Below are 21,184 nucleotides of genomic sequence, written 5' to 3' on the forward strand. Positions count from 1 at the left end.
CCCACCCCCACCACCACGACAGAATAGACAAACACCTTACTGTATATTGTAGCAACGAGGGCTATACACAATTGAGATTTAGAGCCTACTCAAACTTTTCTTTGTTTTTGTTTTCTTTTACTGCACATTAAAACCTTAAAGTGAGATCTGCTAGCTCTAGCTAGCGCTAGCAGGTGTAGTTAGCATGTAGGCTACCATGTCTAGCACTTAACTTTACCTATCTTGTTAAAACAGCAGCCGGATAACACAACGTTCAAATATGGAGGTAAATATGGTGCAAAACTAACTTGTGCAAAAAATTTGTACCTGTAGAAAAAAAGTCTAAATTTGTGATTTGTATCTGTAAAAAAAAAGTGTGCCTGTAAAAAAAAATTGTGTCTGTAAAATAAATTTGTACCTGTAAAAAAAAAATGTGTATGTGTAAAACAAATTTGTATCTGTAAAGACAAATTTGTACCTGCAAAAGTCATGATTTGTATCTGTACAAAAAATTTTTTGTACCTGTACAAAAACTATAAATTTGTATCTGTAAAAGTTGTGATTTGTACCTGTAGAAATGACAACTTGTAGTCAAAGAAGTCTCCACTAGGAGTCACAAGTGGGTTTTCTGCTGCTGTTCAGTGACGTGAGTTTTGCCCCATTTGTCGCGCTACAAATGGAGCAAAACTAATTTGTACTTGTAGAGCGCCGTGATTTGTACTCGTAAAGAAGGGGGCGGGCTCTGGTGTAATGAAGGGTTGTTTTGACCAATCAAGTGAGAAGGATTTGAGCGGATTGGAGCGCAACCTCATTGGTTTAGCGAACGACGGTGGCGGGACTCGCGGAAGGATACAAGCAGGAAACATCGTCGCCAACCAACATACATATTAAGAATACTTCAGTCTCTTTTGGTTTTTGCTATTACAAGGTAAGTATTATGTTACTTCATCATTCTTTCAAATATTGTTGTTTAAACGATGGTCATCCAACCTGTTTTTATGATTAGCATCACATATTTAGCTTTCTAGCTAGCTGGCATTTGATTTCATGCTAAAGCAGTCTAGTCATTATCGTCATTTCTGGCGCCACGGACTTAATTGCATCTCATGCTTTGGAATATTGTGGCTATATGACAACAATGAACAACTAAACTACTTCATTATATGCCAAGAATGGTGCAGTGTGCTGCTCCCCTGTGTTGGTTAAAATTGTTATTTCTTGTATTAGTTAGCTGGCTAACAAACAAATTCATGTAGCTCACATATGCGCCATTGACAGGTACTGGAGGGAAGATGCACCCAATCGATGTTATGTATGTACACATTTGACTCCATAGTGTTCTTTATCTTGTTTTGCCTTCTAGAAAAATGACCGATCAGAGCAACAGCTCTTCGCTGCAGCAGCAGGTGAGCGGAATATCGCTACTGTCTTGACATTAATGGTGTGTTTTTTTTAAGTGGGTGGTCGACATATAGTTCACCAGCGCTCCCTTGAGCTTCTCGTAGCTTCAACTCAGTGTCTGAGTTCTTTTCAGGTCTATTTTGCATACAGTATTCAGCACGCACACCATGGGCCTGGTGCGGTTCTTGTCAAAGTAATAGTTATGCAGTAGTCTAAACGCAAAGTTGTGAGCCTGATGTAGTTTAATTTAGGAGAGTTACCGGTAGCAAGTTTATATGTATAGCATATATGTATACAATAGTTACATAACAACTAACGGGAGTTTCCATTTTTAATATTAATTTATCAGTTATGATGCCGTACTACTACTACTGTTACACTCAACAGGACGAGCATTTTCGAATAACCCAACCAACCTTATCAACAAACCTGGAAAAAACGCCAAAAGAGGAAACTTTTCTCTTGGAAGCGGGTCTTGGGAGGAGGACCATAAATATGGGTGACAATGCCGATCACGCAGAGGTAAGCCTAAAAGACAATTCTACACTTGAGTCTTGCCATTGTATTGTTTTTTAATGTTTTGTTTCCTTCTGTATATGTGTGTTTCCATTACCCTCAGATTTGCGCAAAATGCAAATTGTGCAAAAGCAAACTGTTAATGGAAACACTGTAATTTAAAAAAAATGCAAATATCGGCCCAAAAAATTTGCTTTCCCATGGTTTTTGAGACAGGTCTAAATACAAGTATTTCGCAAAAGTGTAATGAAAATAGTGTTGCACGGGATACCGGTGCCAGTACCGTACCTTTATGTTTTGGTGTCAAAAACGGCTCGGTATAATTTTTTTCTTAGTACCGGTACTTAAAAAAAAAAATACGAGACAGCCCGCCAACTCTTGTTTTCTATCTACCGATATGTGGAAAACGCCTTAAGTAAGCGACACACCTCTTTTAGCGTGTGTGCGAGAGGGCGCAGGAAGATAGCTTCACGCACTGAAGCGCTTGCTGGACGTGCACTCCTCGTGGAGAAGCATGAAGCGCTAATTAAGCTTATTAAGTGTAGTGCTCGCTGGACGTCCACGTAAGCTATGCAACAGCATTGGCATTGCCTACGCATGTTTTCAATCAGCACACGAAGAACACGTGTGGTTTTCAATTTTCAGTTTTAGAAAGGTTTTGTGACAAGAGCAAATGTTTTTCGTGAAGAAGCAGAAGAAAAAGCAGCAATCATTCCTGCAGTGGACTTAGGCACGGTGCGTTCAATGAACAGGCACACAGTAGGATATCACACTTATGCATAGTAAAAGCTCAGACGACTGACAGAGCAACAGACACAGGTTGTGACGCATTTTTGACACTTCCCTTAAAAATAAGTGGAGTTTGAATTATTTTGTTCCCAATTTGTAGTATTTGATGATGCATTCGACTAATTAGGAGCGAAATGGAGAAGAGCCGAGACATGCACGAACAATCAAGCAACGTTACATTGAGTTATTGGAGTGCCACTATTGCCAATTTTTAAAACGGATGACATAAAATGCAGTCAAATATAGCACTTCAAGAATACAGAATGCAATGTGAAAGCACATACAGTATAAACATAAATATATACCGTATGTACATAAATTTAACATGTATACATCCCAATATTTCAAATTAATAATAAGTAAAAATAATTTGAAGTTCTTTAGCCAGTTTTAATTTTGCTGCTTTTGCTGATGTTTTAGAGTTTTGTCTAGCGTTTCAGTACCGGCATTGAGGTATTTTATGCAGGTTTTAGTATCAAAGTCAAAATTTCGGTATCGTGAAAAGACTAAATGGAAACCAGTGTTTTCCCCAGCGTTTTAATAGAGCGGCGAGCCGCCAGGCTTTTCTTGACCCTCTGCCAGGCTAAGCGTCCCTGGAATTAACCGGGTACAAAAAGAAAAAAGAAATTGCTCCACAAAATTCTAAATTCGCTCCTTAAAGAAAGAAAAAAAAAGGAGAGGAAAAAATAAATTTGCTCCTCAAATGAAGTCATGATACGCAAAACTGCTCCGCAATTACTGCAAATAAATAAATAAATTCTGATCCTTGTGCGCATTGACTCCCTCTGTCAAACGGACAACGAATTATAATCACAAGATGTCGGTCGGTCTGTTTGGTTACCCTCCCGATACCGTCATTTGAATTTTCCACCATATCGCAAAACTGTTAATTTTCATTTGCAGCTAACAAAGTTTTATGAAAATTTATACATATAACAATTAACTATGTCAGCAGCACTTGCTTACTACTTTCAGATAAGCAGACTGCTCCAAGAAGAATATCCCAGGATGCGAGATTTACAAGGTGGCTGGTTTCTTAAAAAAGTTACAGGTATGGTTCTTCATTGGATACTGTTGAATTATTAACATTGTTTTTCAGTTTCAATTTATATTTTAGCCGTTTTGGATTTAGTTATAGCTGTGTAGCTCAATGAATAGTATTGTCTATTGTATTCTTATCTGTCTCTCTTGCCTGGGAAAGAGGGAGTAGAGTTTGTACCAGTCTCAGTCGGTCGAGTCCAAGGACAGGCTGACTTATTATTGTTTAAGTCTAATCTGATTTGTATTCCTGGGAACTTCTGCCTTTTTATGAATGGGAGGGGAGAGGAGACTTTTCGTATTCACCCACTTTTCAATAAATAATGATGTGCAGGAGAAGGAGGGACACACACTTTTGAACAGAACACTGCTTGGGTGACTTCATTTGTGTGATCAGAAGCTTCTGATAATTATAATACCTTTGCAAAGGGACAGAATCTCACCATTCAGTTAATTGAACACGCAAAGAGTAGAATACAAATATTGTAAACTCTAACAATACATACTTCAATTTTCTTTGATTTAATTTTGTTTTTTATACCAAGCTCTAAATTATCCGACAGTGTGACACTTCGAGGCTGTGGTTGCCAAATAAGGCATTTGGTCCCCTTCATCTGAAGCCTTGTTTACAGCTTTTCTCATTGATGTCTAGTGAAACCTGGCAGTGTATAATGAAAATGAACTGCCATTCTCAGATGCCAAAATTAACCACACTAACTTAAGTGTGCATCGGGCAGCAATATACATGCATTAATGGGCTTTTGTTCGTTTAACTTGTTCAGGTTCAACGCTGCCAGTTGTTGCAAATTAAGATAAGTTGGTTAATCATGACTACATGGACAATTAATTGCATTATCAAATGTGATATATAAAAAGAAAAGCACGTTGCGGATGATGCCTGAATCCATTGGTACATTCGTGTCAGTAAGATAGCCTGAGCACACACAGGTTGTCATGTGTGTTTGATGTAATGGTACACGATGTCCTGTTTGGTGCGCTAACACACTGCCACGTGTAATGTAAACATTAGTCAGTTAACTCGTGTTTTTTAACAGCTAAAACAAAGCTACTGTACGCCCGTAGTTAACATCAAAACAGGAACACACATGCTTGCTCACAACTTTCTCCGTTTACGAACTCAAATTGACAATTCCGAAGTTCTGGCATCTCTTATATTTCCACAATGTAACACCGTGACAACAACGTGACAAGCATACAAAGCAGGCATATTGTTAAAATTATAGTTTTTCACGTTCTCAAAACAAAACAATCCTCACAAATCAAATTACGACGATCCAAAGTCTAATACTTTTCAACGAGTGGAAAGCTTCATTTCACCAACGATAATTTCTGCACTTGAGGAAAGTGGAAAATCGGATTTATCCCACTTAGATTGTCAGTTCCGACCTCAAAGCGTTCAAGGAAAATGCACAGTAAATACATGATATAATATGTACATGTGACACAATGTGTTTTGGAATGACTGTATTAACCAGAACAAATAAATTACTGTAATCAGCAATCTTTGCTGTTTACATTTGCCTCTAACGCTTTTAGGCCAGAACTGGGTCACTCCCAGTGGGATAAATCTGACTCCAAACCATATGCAGTATATGACTGCCATTTTGACGTAGCATCACAATTGTCAATGAAAACACTGAAAGTTACAAAACATGACATATTTGTCACAAGGCCTCAGCAGAAACTCATAATCTTTGAAAATCCCCCCCTTTCAGGTACATACCTCTTTTTTTAATTTTGTTGATCAATTTAATACTTCTAAATTATGCCTACTAATGCCACAGAATGGTTTCCTAGTATTATTGCAACTTTGCGTAGTTGAATTAATTGTGAGTGTAACATTTTATTTATTAATGTCTGGAATGCTGTTACAAGCTGCAAATTTAACCATCATAGTAATTGTCTTTATTATAATTATGTGCATACACCAACGAATTGAAGCTGTAAAGTAATGATGGTTATTTAACTGCAGCAAGTTGGTGATGCGTTATTATTCTGAACATGATCTAAGTAGTCAAGTAATCGCCACAACTGTTTGTGATCAGTGGAATTGCAAACTACCGATAGTTTGCGGCATATCAGAAATATATATATTTTTTGTGAATATCTGAAAAGGTTATGGTGGTATATTTTGTTTGTTGATGAAAGCCCTTCAAATTTGTATAGTTTCTGTTACGGTGTGGTCACGGGGCGGTGTGGTGTCTGTCGGCGTGTGAAGTGGAGGACCCAAAATGCAGGGAGGCAGGAGAACCACAGCAGGAGCGAGACTGGCGTGCTTTATTTTTCAGAAAACACTAACCAGGGTACTGGTTAATGCTAACTAAACAACAAACTGAAAAGTTACAAAATCAAACTGACAGCCAGAACTCCGGTGGTGACCGTGACAAGCGGCAATGATCGCACGCCGACTGATCACCACCCGGGAACTAAATACACCCACACTAATTGGGTAACTCGCCACACCTGGGGCCAGGCACAAGTGGCTGAGGGCCCGGATTGGTCAACCCGCGGAAAGGCTGGAACCCACTCAGGACCAATCGGGACCCTCAACCAAAACCAGATCTTCCCAGACATGACAGTTTCTTTGTTTGTTTTTCTTACTTTTTAAGGAGGCGGTGGACAAAGAAGATTAAATCCTGTGGCTCAAGGTTCACAAGGATACACTGCCAAATTTCTCAAAACTGCTTCGAACAATGGGAAAAATGTGCTGTAAATTGTCCCTCTTCAAGAAGAAATAGATACTACCCCACTGCCGTATGATGCTGCTGAGTTCAACAAAATGCCCAAAAATGACCTGTGGCCAGATGGTTCCATTGCCCCTGATCCAGGTCCACATTGAGTCCTGTAGAGCTCATGTAAGTTGTCTTTACAAATGTTTCCCTAATAGATAAAATCAAATTATTACATTTGCTCAGCTGTGGTAGCATTTTTTCCCTTTATCTTTGTAGTCTAAGGGCTATCTTTTCGTACCCAGCTCTAATATAGTGCAAAGCTCAGTCTACTCTGCACTTGGTTTGATTTTTGTTGTATTTGACTACTCCTTTACTGGCCAATGATAATGGCTCTACTTATTATTTCAGTTCATTGTGAGGCACACGGCCTACATACATACGTACATTCGTGACTGGCTGAATTTTGGCTGAATATGCGTGACAGGAAGTTCACGTAACTTAAAGGTGCATGTCAAATTTTGGAGTGTTAAAACAACCATATTTATCACCCACACATGCTTAAGAAAAATGTTAAAGGACAGGAGGCACTACTGTGGCACAATGGCTGTTGCCCCTATTTTTCCTGTTTTGTCAAATAATGATGACGGTTTCGGGACGGAAACGTAAGGTTTCTTCTTGAGCGTGACGTCAGGCGTTTGCACGCTCTCACGCTCTGCAGAAGAGCTGGCAAGGTGGAAGTGTTTGGGGGTTGTTTCTAAGAGTCCGTGGGAAAAACAAGTGTGTGCGACAGCGGATATAAAAGTGTGTAAAGAGAGGTAAAACAAAAATATCACCAAAAAAATCAATGAATAAGTCAATTAAATGAAAAAAAAGTAGGTAAGTAAGTGTGTTTTAAGAGTGGGTAGAGATGAAAGTGTCCTAATATTTAACGGAAGTTCAATCCATGGGGAGAGATTTTTGTAAAATCTCCCAAACTTTCTAGAGAGGAAAATAATGTGCTGTTAAGCACAATTTAAATTTAAGTAAAACAAAAAAGTTGATTATCTAGAAATGAAAGTTGGTCGATCATTAGTAAGTGGGAATATATTTTTATTGTCTTCTTTATTCATAATTGTTCTTTCACCGTGCGAAAATATTTATTTTTAATCCAAATACCTGATTATTCAATAGAATTTTCCATATGATGTTTGAATACCTAAATATTTGATAGCTGCAGGACAAGAGGGGATGCTATACTGTACCATACATAATATAAATGGATAATGAAAGAGATGACCTGACGCTTGGGGAGGACTGGCCAATTGGGAATTTAATGAGTTTCCCAAATGCCCAGTCCATCCACGGCGACAAATCAAATAGTAATGGCTTGATGCCGGTCGAACAACGAATCGGCATGTTGGACACTGCACCACCGCTCCCTGGAAAAGTTCAGGCTCAGGATTTTTTTAAAAACTTTAAGCCCTTGATAACACCCAGTGGTGAAGTCCAGGGTATACGCGGGTATACTGAGTATACCCACTTCTTTTTCAGTCAGCATTGAGTAAGTCAGACACCTATGCTGTTTTCGTGTGTAGGGTGTTTCAGTTCTCCGAAGCGCTTTGGAGAACTGAGACACCCTGGCCTACACACTCACACCTATCAACGGCAACGTTCAATTGAGGGGCACAAGGGTGGAAGTGCAATTATTGGGGCGCAACCTATATGTCGCAACAGTAACCGTAAACAGCGTTACAGAAGTTGGAAGTCCGTGGCATGTTGCCCATATCTGCTAATATATGCGGTGGTTGATATAAATCAATAAAAAAAAACACTTTTTTCGTGGGGGGTGCGGGGGTTGGGGGCCGGTGGGGTGCCTGGCAGGTCTGCAGTGCCCCGTTCTGCTGCGTTGGGTCGGGGGCGCGGGCCGTGTTGGGGCGGGGGGCGCTCCTGCTCCTGGGATTGCTCTTCGGCCGGTGGCCCTGGCGGGGCCCGGGGGTCGTCCTTTGGCGCTGCCGCGGCCTGGGGGGCCCTGAGGTGTTGCGCTTGCTCTGTTCCGGCAGGGGTCGACGGCTCCCCTCTTTGGTGGAGATTTTCAAGCATGCCAGATCCACCACACCAGCATCTACCGAAACTCAGACACAATCTGTTTCCTCCTCAGGTCATTGAATCGGTGGAGGCTGGTGTCTGTGGATCTCACTCGGCTTCGTCTGTCCTTCCTTCCTTTTCTCGGTCTCTCCTTCGGTCTCTTGAGGCCTCCCTGATTTTATGTTTTTTGGATTTGTTGGGGTCTGGATGTTTCTTGGGTTGGGGAGGAGTTCTGGTGGGTGATGCCTGGTCGGTGCTGGATTTCACCTTCCTTGGTTTTCTTTGGTCCCCTCGGGTCTCCTGACGGCGGTGTTCGGTTTAGGTGAACGGTATGAGATTTTTTCTAATAGGTTTTTTTGGTGAGCTAACAAATACACGCACACACGCACATACACATACTCACCCACACACACACACAAAAAAATAAAAAAATAAAAATAAATGAAGAGCAATGATGATGACATTTCCGAATGAACAATACTGAGCTCTTTAAGAAAAAAAAAAAAAAAAAAAGTAAAGCGTAAATTTCTTCATGTAAATCGTCAGGTACATTTTCAAGATATAAAATTGTACATAATTTGACACATGACCACTGTGTATGAGTTTTCTTTTTTGGATGATGCAAGTGTGATAATCAAACTGTATAAAATGTTTGTTTTTTTTCTTAATATGTGTGCTAAAACGTGTGTTCATTCAATCTTTTTCAAGATTTCCATGTGGTAGCTCCACTTCTGCACAATCATATATGCCGAGTGACCACATGACTCAAAGCAGCACTGGTGCATCAGTTATCTGCTCATCACCTGATATAACGACATCAACAGCGACCCTCTCAACAGACAATACCCTTTTACAGTCCAGACCTGATGAAATGGATGAGATGCGTTAGTATTTGTCTAAAAAAATTTATGAATAAATAATGACATGTTTGGTGAAAGTTAAGAAAAACAATCACATTGAAAGATGTTAAAATGCCAATATTCATTACAGTGCTGTAATTTTTTTTCCATCTCACCAAAAATCGAATTACAATTATTGAGTTTGTCATAGACTTGCATATGTCTTTGTTTATTCCACAAATTGGTTATAGGCACAATTTGTAGAGTAGTGAATGTTGTGCAATTCATTACTTTTTAAATTACAACTTCAATTATAATAAACAGTTGTTTTCTTCTATTTTTTGTGTGTTACTACAGCATGGCAAAACGTAGTGGATCCGGAATTAGCAGCTGACCAGTACAGAAGGCAGTGTCTGCAAACCAATGAAGATAAGCCATACCTAAAAATAATAATAGACATTGGAGAAGACGTAATGGACCAGGAAGCCAGAATCCTCACTTTTTACAAGACTCCCAATATAGATTGGGCCAAACCATTTCAAGCTAAACTAAAAGGTGCTGTAAACAAACCTCAATTCAAACATGTTGTTTTTGAGTATTGTATTCGTAACATGTTTTGCTTTTTATATATTTGTAGGGGTGCAGATAAGTAGCATGTTAGTGCGCATGAGCACCAAAATTACAATAATGTAGTAATGTACTTGTTAAACTTATTTTTTTTTCTTTTCTTTTTTAAGTTCACACTGTTAGAGTAGACAATATTAAGTATTGTACTCTTTGCGTGTTCAATTAACTGAATGGTGAGATTCTGTTGAAGGAGTTCCTTTGCAAAGATTTAATTACCAGAAGCTTCTGGTCCACATTGACAAATCATCCAAGCGATCATCTGTTCTGATGTGGCTCCCTCTCTCCAGCTCACATCGTTATTTATTCACAAAAAGGGTTCAAAAAAAGGTCAGCCCACAACACACCTGGTTACAAGAAAATCCGTTCCCATGGGTATAAATCAGATTAAAAGAATACAGAAATAATGAGCCTGACTCCCTTGGTGACATAGCCCCGGAAACCTCCCTTTTAGATTACAGAATGAATAGACAGACCCGTTGCTCTTTCTCATGAAAGTAACACAGATAAAAATACAGGTCTATTCATACAGCCATACTGAGTTAACTAAATTATAAACGGCTAAAATATGATTTAAAACTAAAAAACAATGTTAATAACTCATCATTCCCTCATTTGAGCTCTTGAGAGCTCAACACATTAAAACATTTTTTTTTTCAATGGTTGTGTGGTAAAAATAATTATCCTTAAAACATCCCTTTAGCAGAAGAGGAGGTAATTTAGCAATCATATGACATTAAAAAACAATTTGATACATTTAAAAGATTTTTAGTGGAATAAGCATAGCATATGTGAGGCTTAACATAAAATGTTGTTCATTAAAAAGTGTCGCAATATATCGGCAGACGAATATGTGTTCTTTGAAGCCATCTTGTGATGAAGTTCTTTGAAGGTCTCTTTTTTTTTTTTTTTTTTTTTAATGAAAAGAGTGTCGCAATAGTTCGTCTCTTCTTTAAGAATTTGGGGTAGACTACCCAAATTCTTCGATTTGTCACCTGGGATTATTCTGCCCAAAATGTGACTGATCAAAGGAATGATTGCCCAAAAAAAGGCACTTGCTCTTGATCCGTTGACTGATGTCCTCAAACGGCAGCTCCGGAACCGGGCACGGATTCAGCTGACGTGGCTCCAGGTCGGAGGTGATAAGATTGATGCTCCAGTTGTGGAATTTCGTCTCTCCTTTCAACCTGAGAGCATCAGTTGATGAGATGGCCGAGCCTGGCACGTCTCCGGAAGCCTTGTAGACCAGATGTGGCATTTTCTCTGTGCAGAGAACTGCACAAGATTTCCTCACCAACCCCCTGGGGCCGTTCTCCTGAGTGCAAAAACTTTTCATTTTTAGTTTCTCATAAACTCACATAAATTTTATTTGGAGGAAAAAACCCTGATAGTTTTTGTTAGTTGGGATTAATAAATGTTATTTGATTAAGATCCGTAGGTCCTGTGCTGTTGGAACAGGAAAAGATCTATTTTTGTGACATTAAAATAGAGCCCAGCCCTTGATTGAGTTAAATGACATTCGCTCATTCATTAATATAAGATAGAGCTTATAAATATTTATCTTTCAAATAGGTTTTGTTCAATAATAGGTAATTTTTTTACCATGACTTAATTTGTTCTAAATTTGCATAACTGTGCCTTTCATATCTCTTATTCTCTTCCCAGAATCCCATGACCGGCCGAATCCTGGCATGCTGGGAAAAACTCACATATATTCATATTATCTATACTCTTTTGCAAACACTGGGCTCCAAACATTACATTTTTCAAATATGATTCTGAGATAAAAGATATAATATAATATAATTACCTTCATTCGGCGAATATGCATTATTGTCCTTGCTTGCTTCAGACTTACTTTGCGATCGATTTCCTCTGATAGATTTCTTCATATTCAAACTGTGAATGATCATTTTCAAACTCATCCTGTCAATTGGAGTGTAGGCCGATACCCCACAACCTTTTTAATTTCGTTTTTAAGTTTGATTTTAATTTTCTAACTCGTCTACATTGGTTAAATTCTTAAACATAAACTCCCTCATTTGACAAAGATCCACTGATTTTTTCAAACACGTCAAGATAAAGGGAGGACAAAATAGAGACCTCATGACTCAAAAGACGTCATAAATAACTCAACCCTCTAAATCAGGCTATGAGATAAACAAAAGAGCTACAAAACACTATAAAACTAAACATAAGCAGATACAACTTAAGACACTAATATATGATGACTTTGGGGCCATAAAAATAGAGGTAACCATATTACTCTAATTCTCCTAGAGTCCCGAAAATTATTTAAACTGCCAATCAACCTCACCTCTTTTATAGATTAGTGGGGCTGAGGATAAAATCATCTTCAAACTGCTAATCTTTCACATATTAGCGGGGCTCATAAAAAACACAGCACACAAAAATATTTCTGGGATTTATAAATCACAGTGCTGTAAAAAAAAAAAAATATATATCAAACTTAGCCATCAAACTCTTAGTTAGTCTTTTACTTGTTACTACTCATTTTATTCTATTATTTATTTTATACTATAGCTGCAGCTGGACGAAGTCCAAAAAAGTTCCTCACGGGGAAAATAAAAATATATCATATCATAACATATTAATAAAATTCCCATTGTACCAATTCAGAAACTGATTCTCCCAAAAATATAGGCAAAAATTTAGTAGGCTATAGATTGAAATAAATTTTCTCAAATCCCTCATTTCAAATTTACATATGTCGTTTTCAATTTTCTGAAATATCTTGCTATAGATCACAGTTCCCCACTCAATACATTAAAATGCCTTGCATATCACTATGTAGCATTTTACTGAATGGATCACATCTCATTCCGACCACCAACTTTCTTTGTCCAGACCCCCAGCAAAAGGCAGGACGGCAGCTGTTGTCAATGTTCAGTCCTGGCCAGCATGGCGGCTGTTGTGGCAGCAATGTTCAGAGCAGGCATTTAGATTTCCTCTGGATGCAAAACAGCCATAGGGGAGAAGTCACTAGAATGAGGCGTATACACAGTCACTGGGCATCGAGGAATTTGAACATCATGTTTTTCTTAGGCACAGGACGAGAAGACTGTTGCTCTGCGGCTTTAGACCTTTGATCTCTGCCACATCCATTCAGACGCTGTCTGCAATGTGGATCCGATGACACACAGTCTTTCTGAGAGCTCACCTGATCAAAAAATGCACATTCGTTGATACAATGCTTTAAAAATGCCAGACTGAGGATATGGGATCATAGCAAGACAGTTCACTCCCTGCTTTCTCAAAAATGTTTCGTAAAAAACACAGCCTCTTTATTCATTTCTCTCTTTTTTTCTTTTTTTTTTCAATACCCCTTCAAATAGCTACTAGCCATACAACGTATCAGCAGCTGGGGCGCATCCCGTTCGCAGTTTGTAATCAGTGAAGGCCATCAAACCCTCATCTGCCTTGGAACTCAAACATCAGTTTCTGAAATGACACACTCAGAAAAAAAAACAACAAATATTAAAAATCATTATCAACATGTCAATTTCAAAAACATTCATAACTCTTTATTCAACTATCTTATTTCCAGCCACAGCTATAAAGATGTAGGCATAATTATATCAACTCTCAAACAAAATGCCATTATTTTATCATTACTCTTTATTCATTTGTCCCGAAAAGGGAAAGTTAACAAATTAACCATCGTCATCAATCATTAAAGTGTAAAGATTTATTAGCTCAGTCAAATACTATTACTTATTTTATATTGTTTATCATTCCTCTCTTACCATTTTGACAAAAAAAAAAAAGAGTCCCATTACGAGGACACATTATGCTCACAGCGCACAGCTCAGCCCCCACCTTTTTTTCTAACCTAGAAACGGGGGAAGGGGGGGGGAGGAATCTTAACATTATAAATCGCAAAACCTATTTTATCATATTCCCATTAATAAAACAAACGCCACTATCACAACAGTATCATCTCACACAAAACAACACCAAACTTAGTTAAAATATTAAAGAAAAACAAACAAAATCCCCATATGCACACTTCTCACTTACAAACCCCCACCTTTTTTTAAAAGCTAGGTCACACACTCAAATGCATACGCACACTCTTCAGTCATTATAAAAAAATAAAATAAACGGTGTTATTCCTTCAATTCGTTGTCTACAAATCTTATAGCATTTAAACTGCAGTTTTATACGGTGATTTCAGTAAACTGGTAACTTTGAACAACCCATCCGTAAACTGCTCCACAAATGCTGGAGTCATTTTAGCATCAGATTCAGCCTTTTTACATTACCAACAAAGAAAATACAAAAGTCTGACATACCATTTTGTCCAGCGAAAGCTTTGTATACAATCGATCCATAGTTCGTTTTTTCATTGTTCATCGACGCTTTTATTTTTTGCTGAACCGGAAGCGCATTCAGGACAAACCATTCTGTATCCGGGTCGAAATCGCCTCCATTTTTGTTTGTAGTTTTTATGTTTAGTTCCGGATTCAATACAGTGACGTCTCACTTTCAATATTAATAGTTCAATATGTTAACACATATGGCCACACACAGACACACATAAGAACCACGTGACCTCTCGTTTATACACAGCGGTTACCCAATCCCGCTGAGCTAAACTGTTCTCCCTTTATTGCAAAATTTCTGCAAGGCGCTTTATTAAATAATGAAATTTATCACGTGCTAACGAACTCAACCGTGGAACAAAAGAAATTCAAACGGGAATCCTGACCTCAAACCACAATAAAAGCGCCAAAAAAATAAAAGTTACACGTAATCTCTCGATTGCAAATACAGTAACACAAATCCAATTATTACTGTAATCAACCTGGACCCTCAATACTGTTCAATTTCAAACAGGCGCTTTTTCAAACAAAAAAAAATATTACGTGTTTAGGACGTTTCACACCAAGAGCCATGAACAATTATGTTACTTAGTCCTCAAATCGGCCAAAAACTGCCAAAGCAGAAGCGCAATACTATAATCTACAGGCTGCACTTCAATGCACCGCCTCACGACGTGTGTAGTTCAATATCGTCGGAATTATCACAACTCACAACATCAAACTACAACTCGTTCACACAGATCTCTTTTAAAATTTAGATAATTTGCAAGACGAAAAAACCAGCTGCAGCGGACCAGACAGACAAAACTTCTTCTACGTGGATAAAGATCTCCACTTACCGGAATTAATATGGCGCCAGAAATTCCGCCCGTCAGGGAACGCCGCAGCCTGCTCAATCGTCAACAACACCATCCGTTTGGTTCAACGGAGAAGACCATTCGTTATAATTCAGCGTCGGCGGTCACCATTTGTTAGAGTAGACAATATTAAGTATTGTACTCTTTGCGTGTTCAATTAACTGAATGGTGAGATTCTGTTGAAGGAGTTCCTTTGCAAAGATTTAATTACCAGAAGCTTCTGGTCCACATTGACAAATCATCCAAGCGATCATCTGTTCTGATGTGGCTCCCTCTCTCCAGCTCACATCGTTATTTATTCACAAAAAGGGTTCAAAAAAAGGTCAGCCCACAACACACCTGGTTACAAGAAAATCCGTTCCCATGGGTATAAATCAGATTAAAAGAATACAGAAATAATGAGCCTGACTCCCTTGGTGACATAGCCCCGGAAACCTCCCTTTTAGATTACAGAATGAATAGACAGACCCGTTGCTCTTTCTCATGAAAGTAACACAGATAAAAATACAGGTCTATTCATACAGCCATACTGAGTTAACTAAATTATAAACGGCTAAAATATGATTTAAAACTAAAAAACAATGTTAATAACTCATCAACACTTAAAGCTTTCTATGAACAACCGCTAAGACAGCTAGCTTGAGTAGCCTATCTCCCTGGAAACTGATGCATTTGCATGGAGATGTGGCTGAAGGCGTCGTACAAGTGCTGCCAGAAGGACAGTTATCTTCGCATCACTGTACTGTGGCTACGGCAGTCATTCAAAATACGTAATGACACGAAAGTGGTCCATGTTGCATGTTGCATGAATATTTTTATTGTGGGAGTACAATGCTGTAACAACAGCAATCCCACATGAACATATGAAAACATGAAAAATACAAATTTGAAGGCCAGAAAACCCATGACCTGAAAGATGGATGTGATTGCTTGTGTTTTTAGGAGATGTGGCCATTGGAGAAGGGGTTAACAGACACTTCTTCAGTATGATAATGCACAAGTTACAACATGGTTTCAAACTTGATTGCGGTAGGTCTTAAAGAATCCTAAAGACACTGGCCCAACTCCACTAAAGTTTGTTTGTTTAAGTTGCAAGGCAAAATAGAACATAAATGTTAGATAATTGACTCATGATCTTATGAAGGAATTACGTGCACCATCCTGGCAGACAGCTTTAGTTATGGTCAGTGATTATATTGCAAATTATTGTAAATTAATCATTCAGCAAATACAAGTTATCATTCAGCTATACTATGAATAACTAACAACAGACAGCATAGCCATAACACATGACAAATCTGTCAATCTAAAGATTAATACACAATCATAGGCAGGAAATTGCAATCATGTGGTTATTATAACCGTATTGAACATAAAATGGCAAACCCCATTAACATTTTTTTTAATTTTTTATAGGAACCGCATGCGGCACTGTGCTGTTTGAAGGCCAACCAGATCATTTAATTCCTGCCACTTCCCAAGTATTTGCACAGAATGACCTGTTTGTCATGGCAGGAAGAATGATTGGACATTCTTTCCTTCATGGGGGCCCTTGTCTGTTAGGTATTAGTCCAGCAGTAATTCATGTGTTGCTTGGTAAATCACCACAGACAGCGACAATCATGTTAGAAGATGTGGCAGACATGGACATCAGGGAGACCATACGCCCGGTAAGTACGGTAAAGTGCAAGGTTATCCATTGGAAAACATTGTCATTCAATGAAAAAATATGGACTATACTTTTACTTTTTAAATGTAATTTATTGGAAATAAATGTGCGGTATTTTCTTTTTAAAGCTGTTTGAGAATCAAGAATCTGCTGGAAAGGAAGAAACAAGTGAAAAAAGAGGACTCAATGAGTGTCAGACAACGGCTGTTAATGACCTGGCATTGGCATGGGACATGCCTATATTAACGGCTAGTAACAGCACCTGGCTCCTTCACAATCTACTTCAGCATGCAGTAAGTGTGGCTGACTAGCGTTATATCCATCAAAAGTTGTCCTACTTAAGTGTCTCCTATCTAACAGTATATCATGCTTTGATAAATGTACATTTTACACATTACCTCTGTATATGTAACTGGATAGCCGATAGGCCAATTCCATATTATTACTCTCAAGAAATGTTTCTCGGCATACAATCCTATAGGAGGATCTTTGATGAAAAATGTTTGCGCATGCGCGGTTGGTTGTGTGACAGAAAATGATAGCGGGCTCAGTCGCGCTGTATAGATGAGACGTCAAACAATATCGCCCATTTCAAGGCGAGGAACAAGTCAGGGTGGCTGTTGATCATGCTTTGGAACACCTGAATAAGACTGAAAAAGAAATATGACTTAGTGTTTTTTTATAGTTATTGCACAAACTCGATTTCTTCGTTTTTTAAATCCTCTCCAAATAACAAATCTACCCTGTCAGCATCAACTGGAAACCAGGCTTTGAGCATCAAATTATACCCTCCTGATATCTCGCAGCCATCACAATATGTCACAATGAACATTATGTCACACACGATCCTCGAATATATTTACCGTATTGAAATTGGAGAACATTTGATTTACGATGTTTATAAATTTATTAAACATAAACAAGAGGACTTCAGACATTTTACAACTTGCCTTAAATACATGTATACATTATATGCTTAATGGGGGTTGTAGGAGGAAAATTGTACATTTTTTAATAAATTAATTATAACTAACTCAACAAAAGATGCCTCTGCCAAATCTAATATTGGGGTCTAAAGAACTGAGCGATAAAAGAAAAAAGGGGTCGTCAAAGCAGCACATACTGTCCAGTGTCCACTTGTTAAAAAAATTGTGACCACCTTGCCACACCTGCCTCCCGGCCCGACACTAAGAGCCTAGGAGCTGTATATGTCTAATCTGTATGTATACCTATAGTATATATAGTAGTCTTCTCTCAGGATGGGAGAGGTAAGATGGTCGCCCTGTGGCTCCAATGGCTTGCACGGTGTGTATGGGCGATCGGCTGTACAGCAATATATACAGACCAGTGTTTGAATGTGCACAGAGTAATAATTGAATTGAATTTACTGCATGTATATATTTACTTGGAGTCCCTTCATCCATACCTCACTCACCCCTGTGATACTTTAGGGTGCTCGGCCGAAACTCCCGCCAACTCAAACAGCTGAAGCAAGGACTAAAAGAAACCCTCATTATGCTGTTATTGGAGTCTCGACCCGATGCAGTGGCATCAGTTTTTCCAACAGAAACAAAGTCTGAGTGCAGTGTGGAGGTATTCAATGAAGCATGTCTAGGATTCCAAAATGTCTGTAATTTTCAAAATAATTTTTTTTGCATGGGAATTAACTGGAATTTATGGGAATGCAAACGGAATTCATTAGGTCAAGATTGACCAGATAACTTAATTACACTTTTTTTTAAAGGTTGTGCGAGTTTGAGTGAGCCTGCTCATGGGCATGTTGGGGGGAAGGTTAGGGTTTTCTTTGTGCTGTACTATGGATGTTTTACTCACTCAACGCTTTTGAGTTGCAATGTAATGTATGAAAGGAGCTATATCAATTTTGATTTGATGTGACAGTCTGGCAAAACAAAAAAATATTTATTTTTTCATTAGGGTTAGTTCAAGGTTGCAAAGATGTTTGCCAGACCCACCACCCATCCATCCATTTATTACCGCTAATCCGGAGTCGGATTCACGGGGGCAGCAGCTTTAGGAGGGAAGCCCAGACCTCCTCAGCCACTTGAACCAGTTCCTCCGGCTGGATCCCAAGGCGTTCCCAGGCCAGCCCAGAGACATAGTCTCTCCAGCATGTCCTGGGTCGTCCCCAGGGTCTGCCGCCGGTGGGACATGCCCGGAACACCTCTCCAGGAAGGCGTCCAGGAGGCTTCCGAACCAGATACCCGAGCCCCCTTAACTGGCTCCTTTCCACGCGGAGGAACAGCGGCTCGACCCTGAGTCCCTCCCGGATGACTGAGCTTCTCACCAAATCTCTTAAGGGAAAGCCCGGACACCCAACGGAAGAAACTCATTTCAGCCGCTGTGTGGCAGACACTCGCAAAGAAATTTCAACATGTTCATTATTCCTTTGCGATTTACATAGAATGTTTGGTGCCGTAAATATACTTTGCAAGTGTCTTGAGAACATCTTTGCAACCTTAGAATAAATAATAATTAAAAACTGACAACAAAGAAAAACTCGCTACATGCACAGTCCCTTGCATGCAAACCTTTGACGCACAGTTAGATACAACCTTTAAGCCCATATCCAAATGAGAGGGAGAGTGTTTGCTTAGGGTTAGGGTTATATTATTGAATATTCGTCATCATATGTTCAGTTATGCAAACATTTTTAATGTTTTTTCCTTGTTCCAAGGAAATTTTGATTTGGAATCATTTTCAGTGAACAATTCCAACCTTGAACAAAGTCTGACGAGAAATCAACAATCACATGTTCTCCTCAGCAGGATACACATTTCATTGTTAGGCTGTTGAGACCACAACATCAGCCTTCACACAATTAACACCCCATGTGTGGATTGACCATATGTATAAATTAGAGAGAAAATTGTAAAATAGAATGAATTGGTTCAATGCCAACTATGGTGCCATAATGATTGTCTCATTTGCTGTCCTAGGTTGTTTTGGACCTAATCAAATGGCCTGAGGAATCTGGGTTGGACGATGAAGATGGTTACTCCGTTGACTGTAGATGTAGAATAATGGGGTACTTGCGTCAGTTTGTGAGGACAGGTAAATTACATGTTGATATTTGTGCACATTTTGTAATGCATAAATGCAGATTTTCAAATGTGGTTGAAAATCAAGGTTTTTTTAACCATTTTTTCTTGTTTATGAACACAAGTTGTATTATGAGTATTAAGCATAAGCATACACATATTGCTACAAGGCAGAATTTTAATTTATAGATACATCTGTGATTTGATTTTCTTAAATGATCATCCTCTAGCAGGGATCACTTTTTTTCCCAGATGTTGCAGAACCTGTTTTTTTCTCAAAAAAATACATAAATTAAATTATAAAAACAGTAATCTAATTGATTATTGTTACTTAATAGCATGCACAGCTTAATTCCACTTTTTTTCTCCTTTTTTTTAGGGTCTCAAGAGAATCTTAAAAGACTCCTGAAGTTCTGGGTGGGATGGAAGATACCCATGCCAGATATGAAAGTGGAGGTGGTGAGAGCGGAACATCCCACGTCTTCTACATGCTTCCAAAACTTAAAGTTACCTGGCCACTACAGCCATTACACAGAATTCAGTGACCATTTAAAGAACTGCATCGCCACAACTGATACTGGTTTTGGTTTGGTATAGATCAAAATCTTTATTTCATTACTTTAAATAATGTAGTTCTGATGTTTTGCTAGATAGGTTCTTATTACAGTTCATTGTCAATTTGTACGAAAAGACAATATATAGCACTAAATTATAAAATGTAATTTAGTGCAGGCAGTTTTAAACAAATAACAGCCCAGAAGCGCTTGGCTAGACCCTACACATAGTTTATACTGTGCATGTAGTTCACTGCAGCCAAATAATGGTCTACTCCCATGCGTGTAGAAGGTCCTGCTGGATCCACAGCAGCATGGAGTCCAGCCAGTTCTTGAGGTGTCAAAGGGCAGTCAGTTTCAGGCACATAGACACAAGAGTCGGTGTTGCTGGACACAAGGCCACTACTCTCCCAGTTTATCAGGGGGATGTTCAAATCCTGTAGTTGATATGAAAAACAATTCATTGTCTACTGTTTAAAGTAAGTTTTGCTTACCAATTTTTTAAAAGTACTTACAACATCATTAGACTCTTGTACATTATAGTGCAGTCCCATGTGCCACAGTTGGTTCGGGGTACGATTTCCCTCGACTGTCCCAGCCATCTTTAAAAACATCAAGCTGGGCTTGTAGGCGAGGAATGCAGACATAATGGCAGCAGAAAAGGTGAACACTGCTGGACAGGTCCAGGAGATCATCTTCCTCCATTTGGTGCAACGCAGCATAGTAGAGGCAAGTGACTGCTGTGTAGACATCTCG

General features: G+C 38.8%; 2 long non-coding RNA genes across 2 annotated transcripts; one reads left to right on the forward strand and one right to left on the reverse strand.

The window, feature by feature from the left end:
* Positions 1-10,360: 10,360 nt before the first annotated feature.
* Positions 10,361-15,187, reverse strand: LOC147155404 (uncharacterized). Its single transcript, XR_015092365.1, has 2 exons — positions 15,129-15,187; positions 10,361-11,258 (listed from the first exon to the last, which is right to left on the reverse strand). It is a non-coding gene; the product is annotated as an uncharacterized LOC147155404 (long non-coding RNA).
* A 1,761-nt stretch (positions 15,188-16,948) lies between these two features.
* LOC147155405 (uncharacterized) lies at positions 16,949-19,949 on the forward strand. The gene is made up of 3 exons (XR_015092257.1): positions 16,949-17,108; positions 18,267-18,408; positions 19,773-19,949. It is a non-coding gene; the product is annotated as an uncharacterized LOC147155405 (long non-coding RNA).
* The last annotated feature ends 1,235 nt before the right edge of the window (positions 19,950-21,184 follow it).

The sequence above is a fragment of the Leptonotus elevatus genome, chromosome 22 (genome assembly GCF_054856555.1).
Source record: "Leptonotus elevatus isolate MCC_2025b chromosome 22, RoL_Lele_1.0, whole genome shotgun sequence".
Taxonomy (NCBI): Eukaryota; Metazoa; Chordata; class Actinopteri; order Syngnathiformes; family Syngnathidae; genus Leptonotus; species Leptonotus elevatus.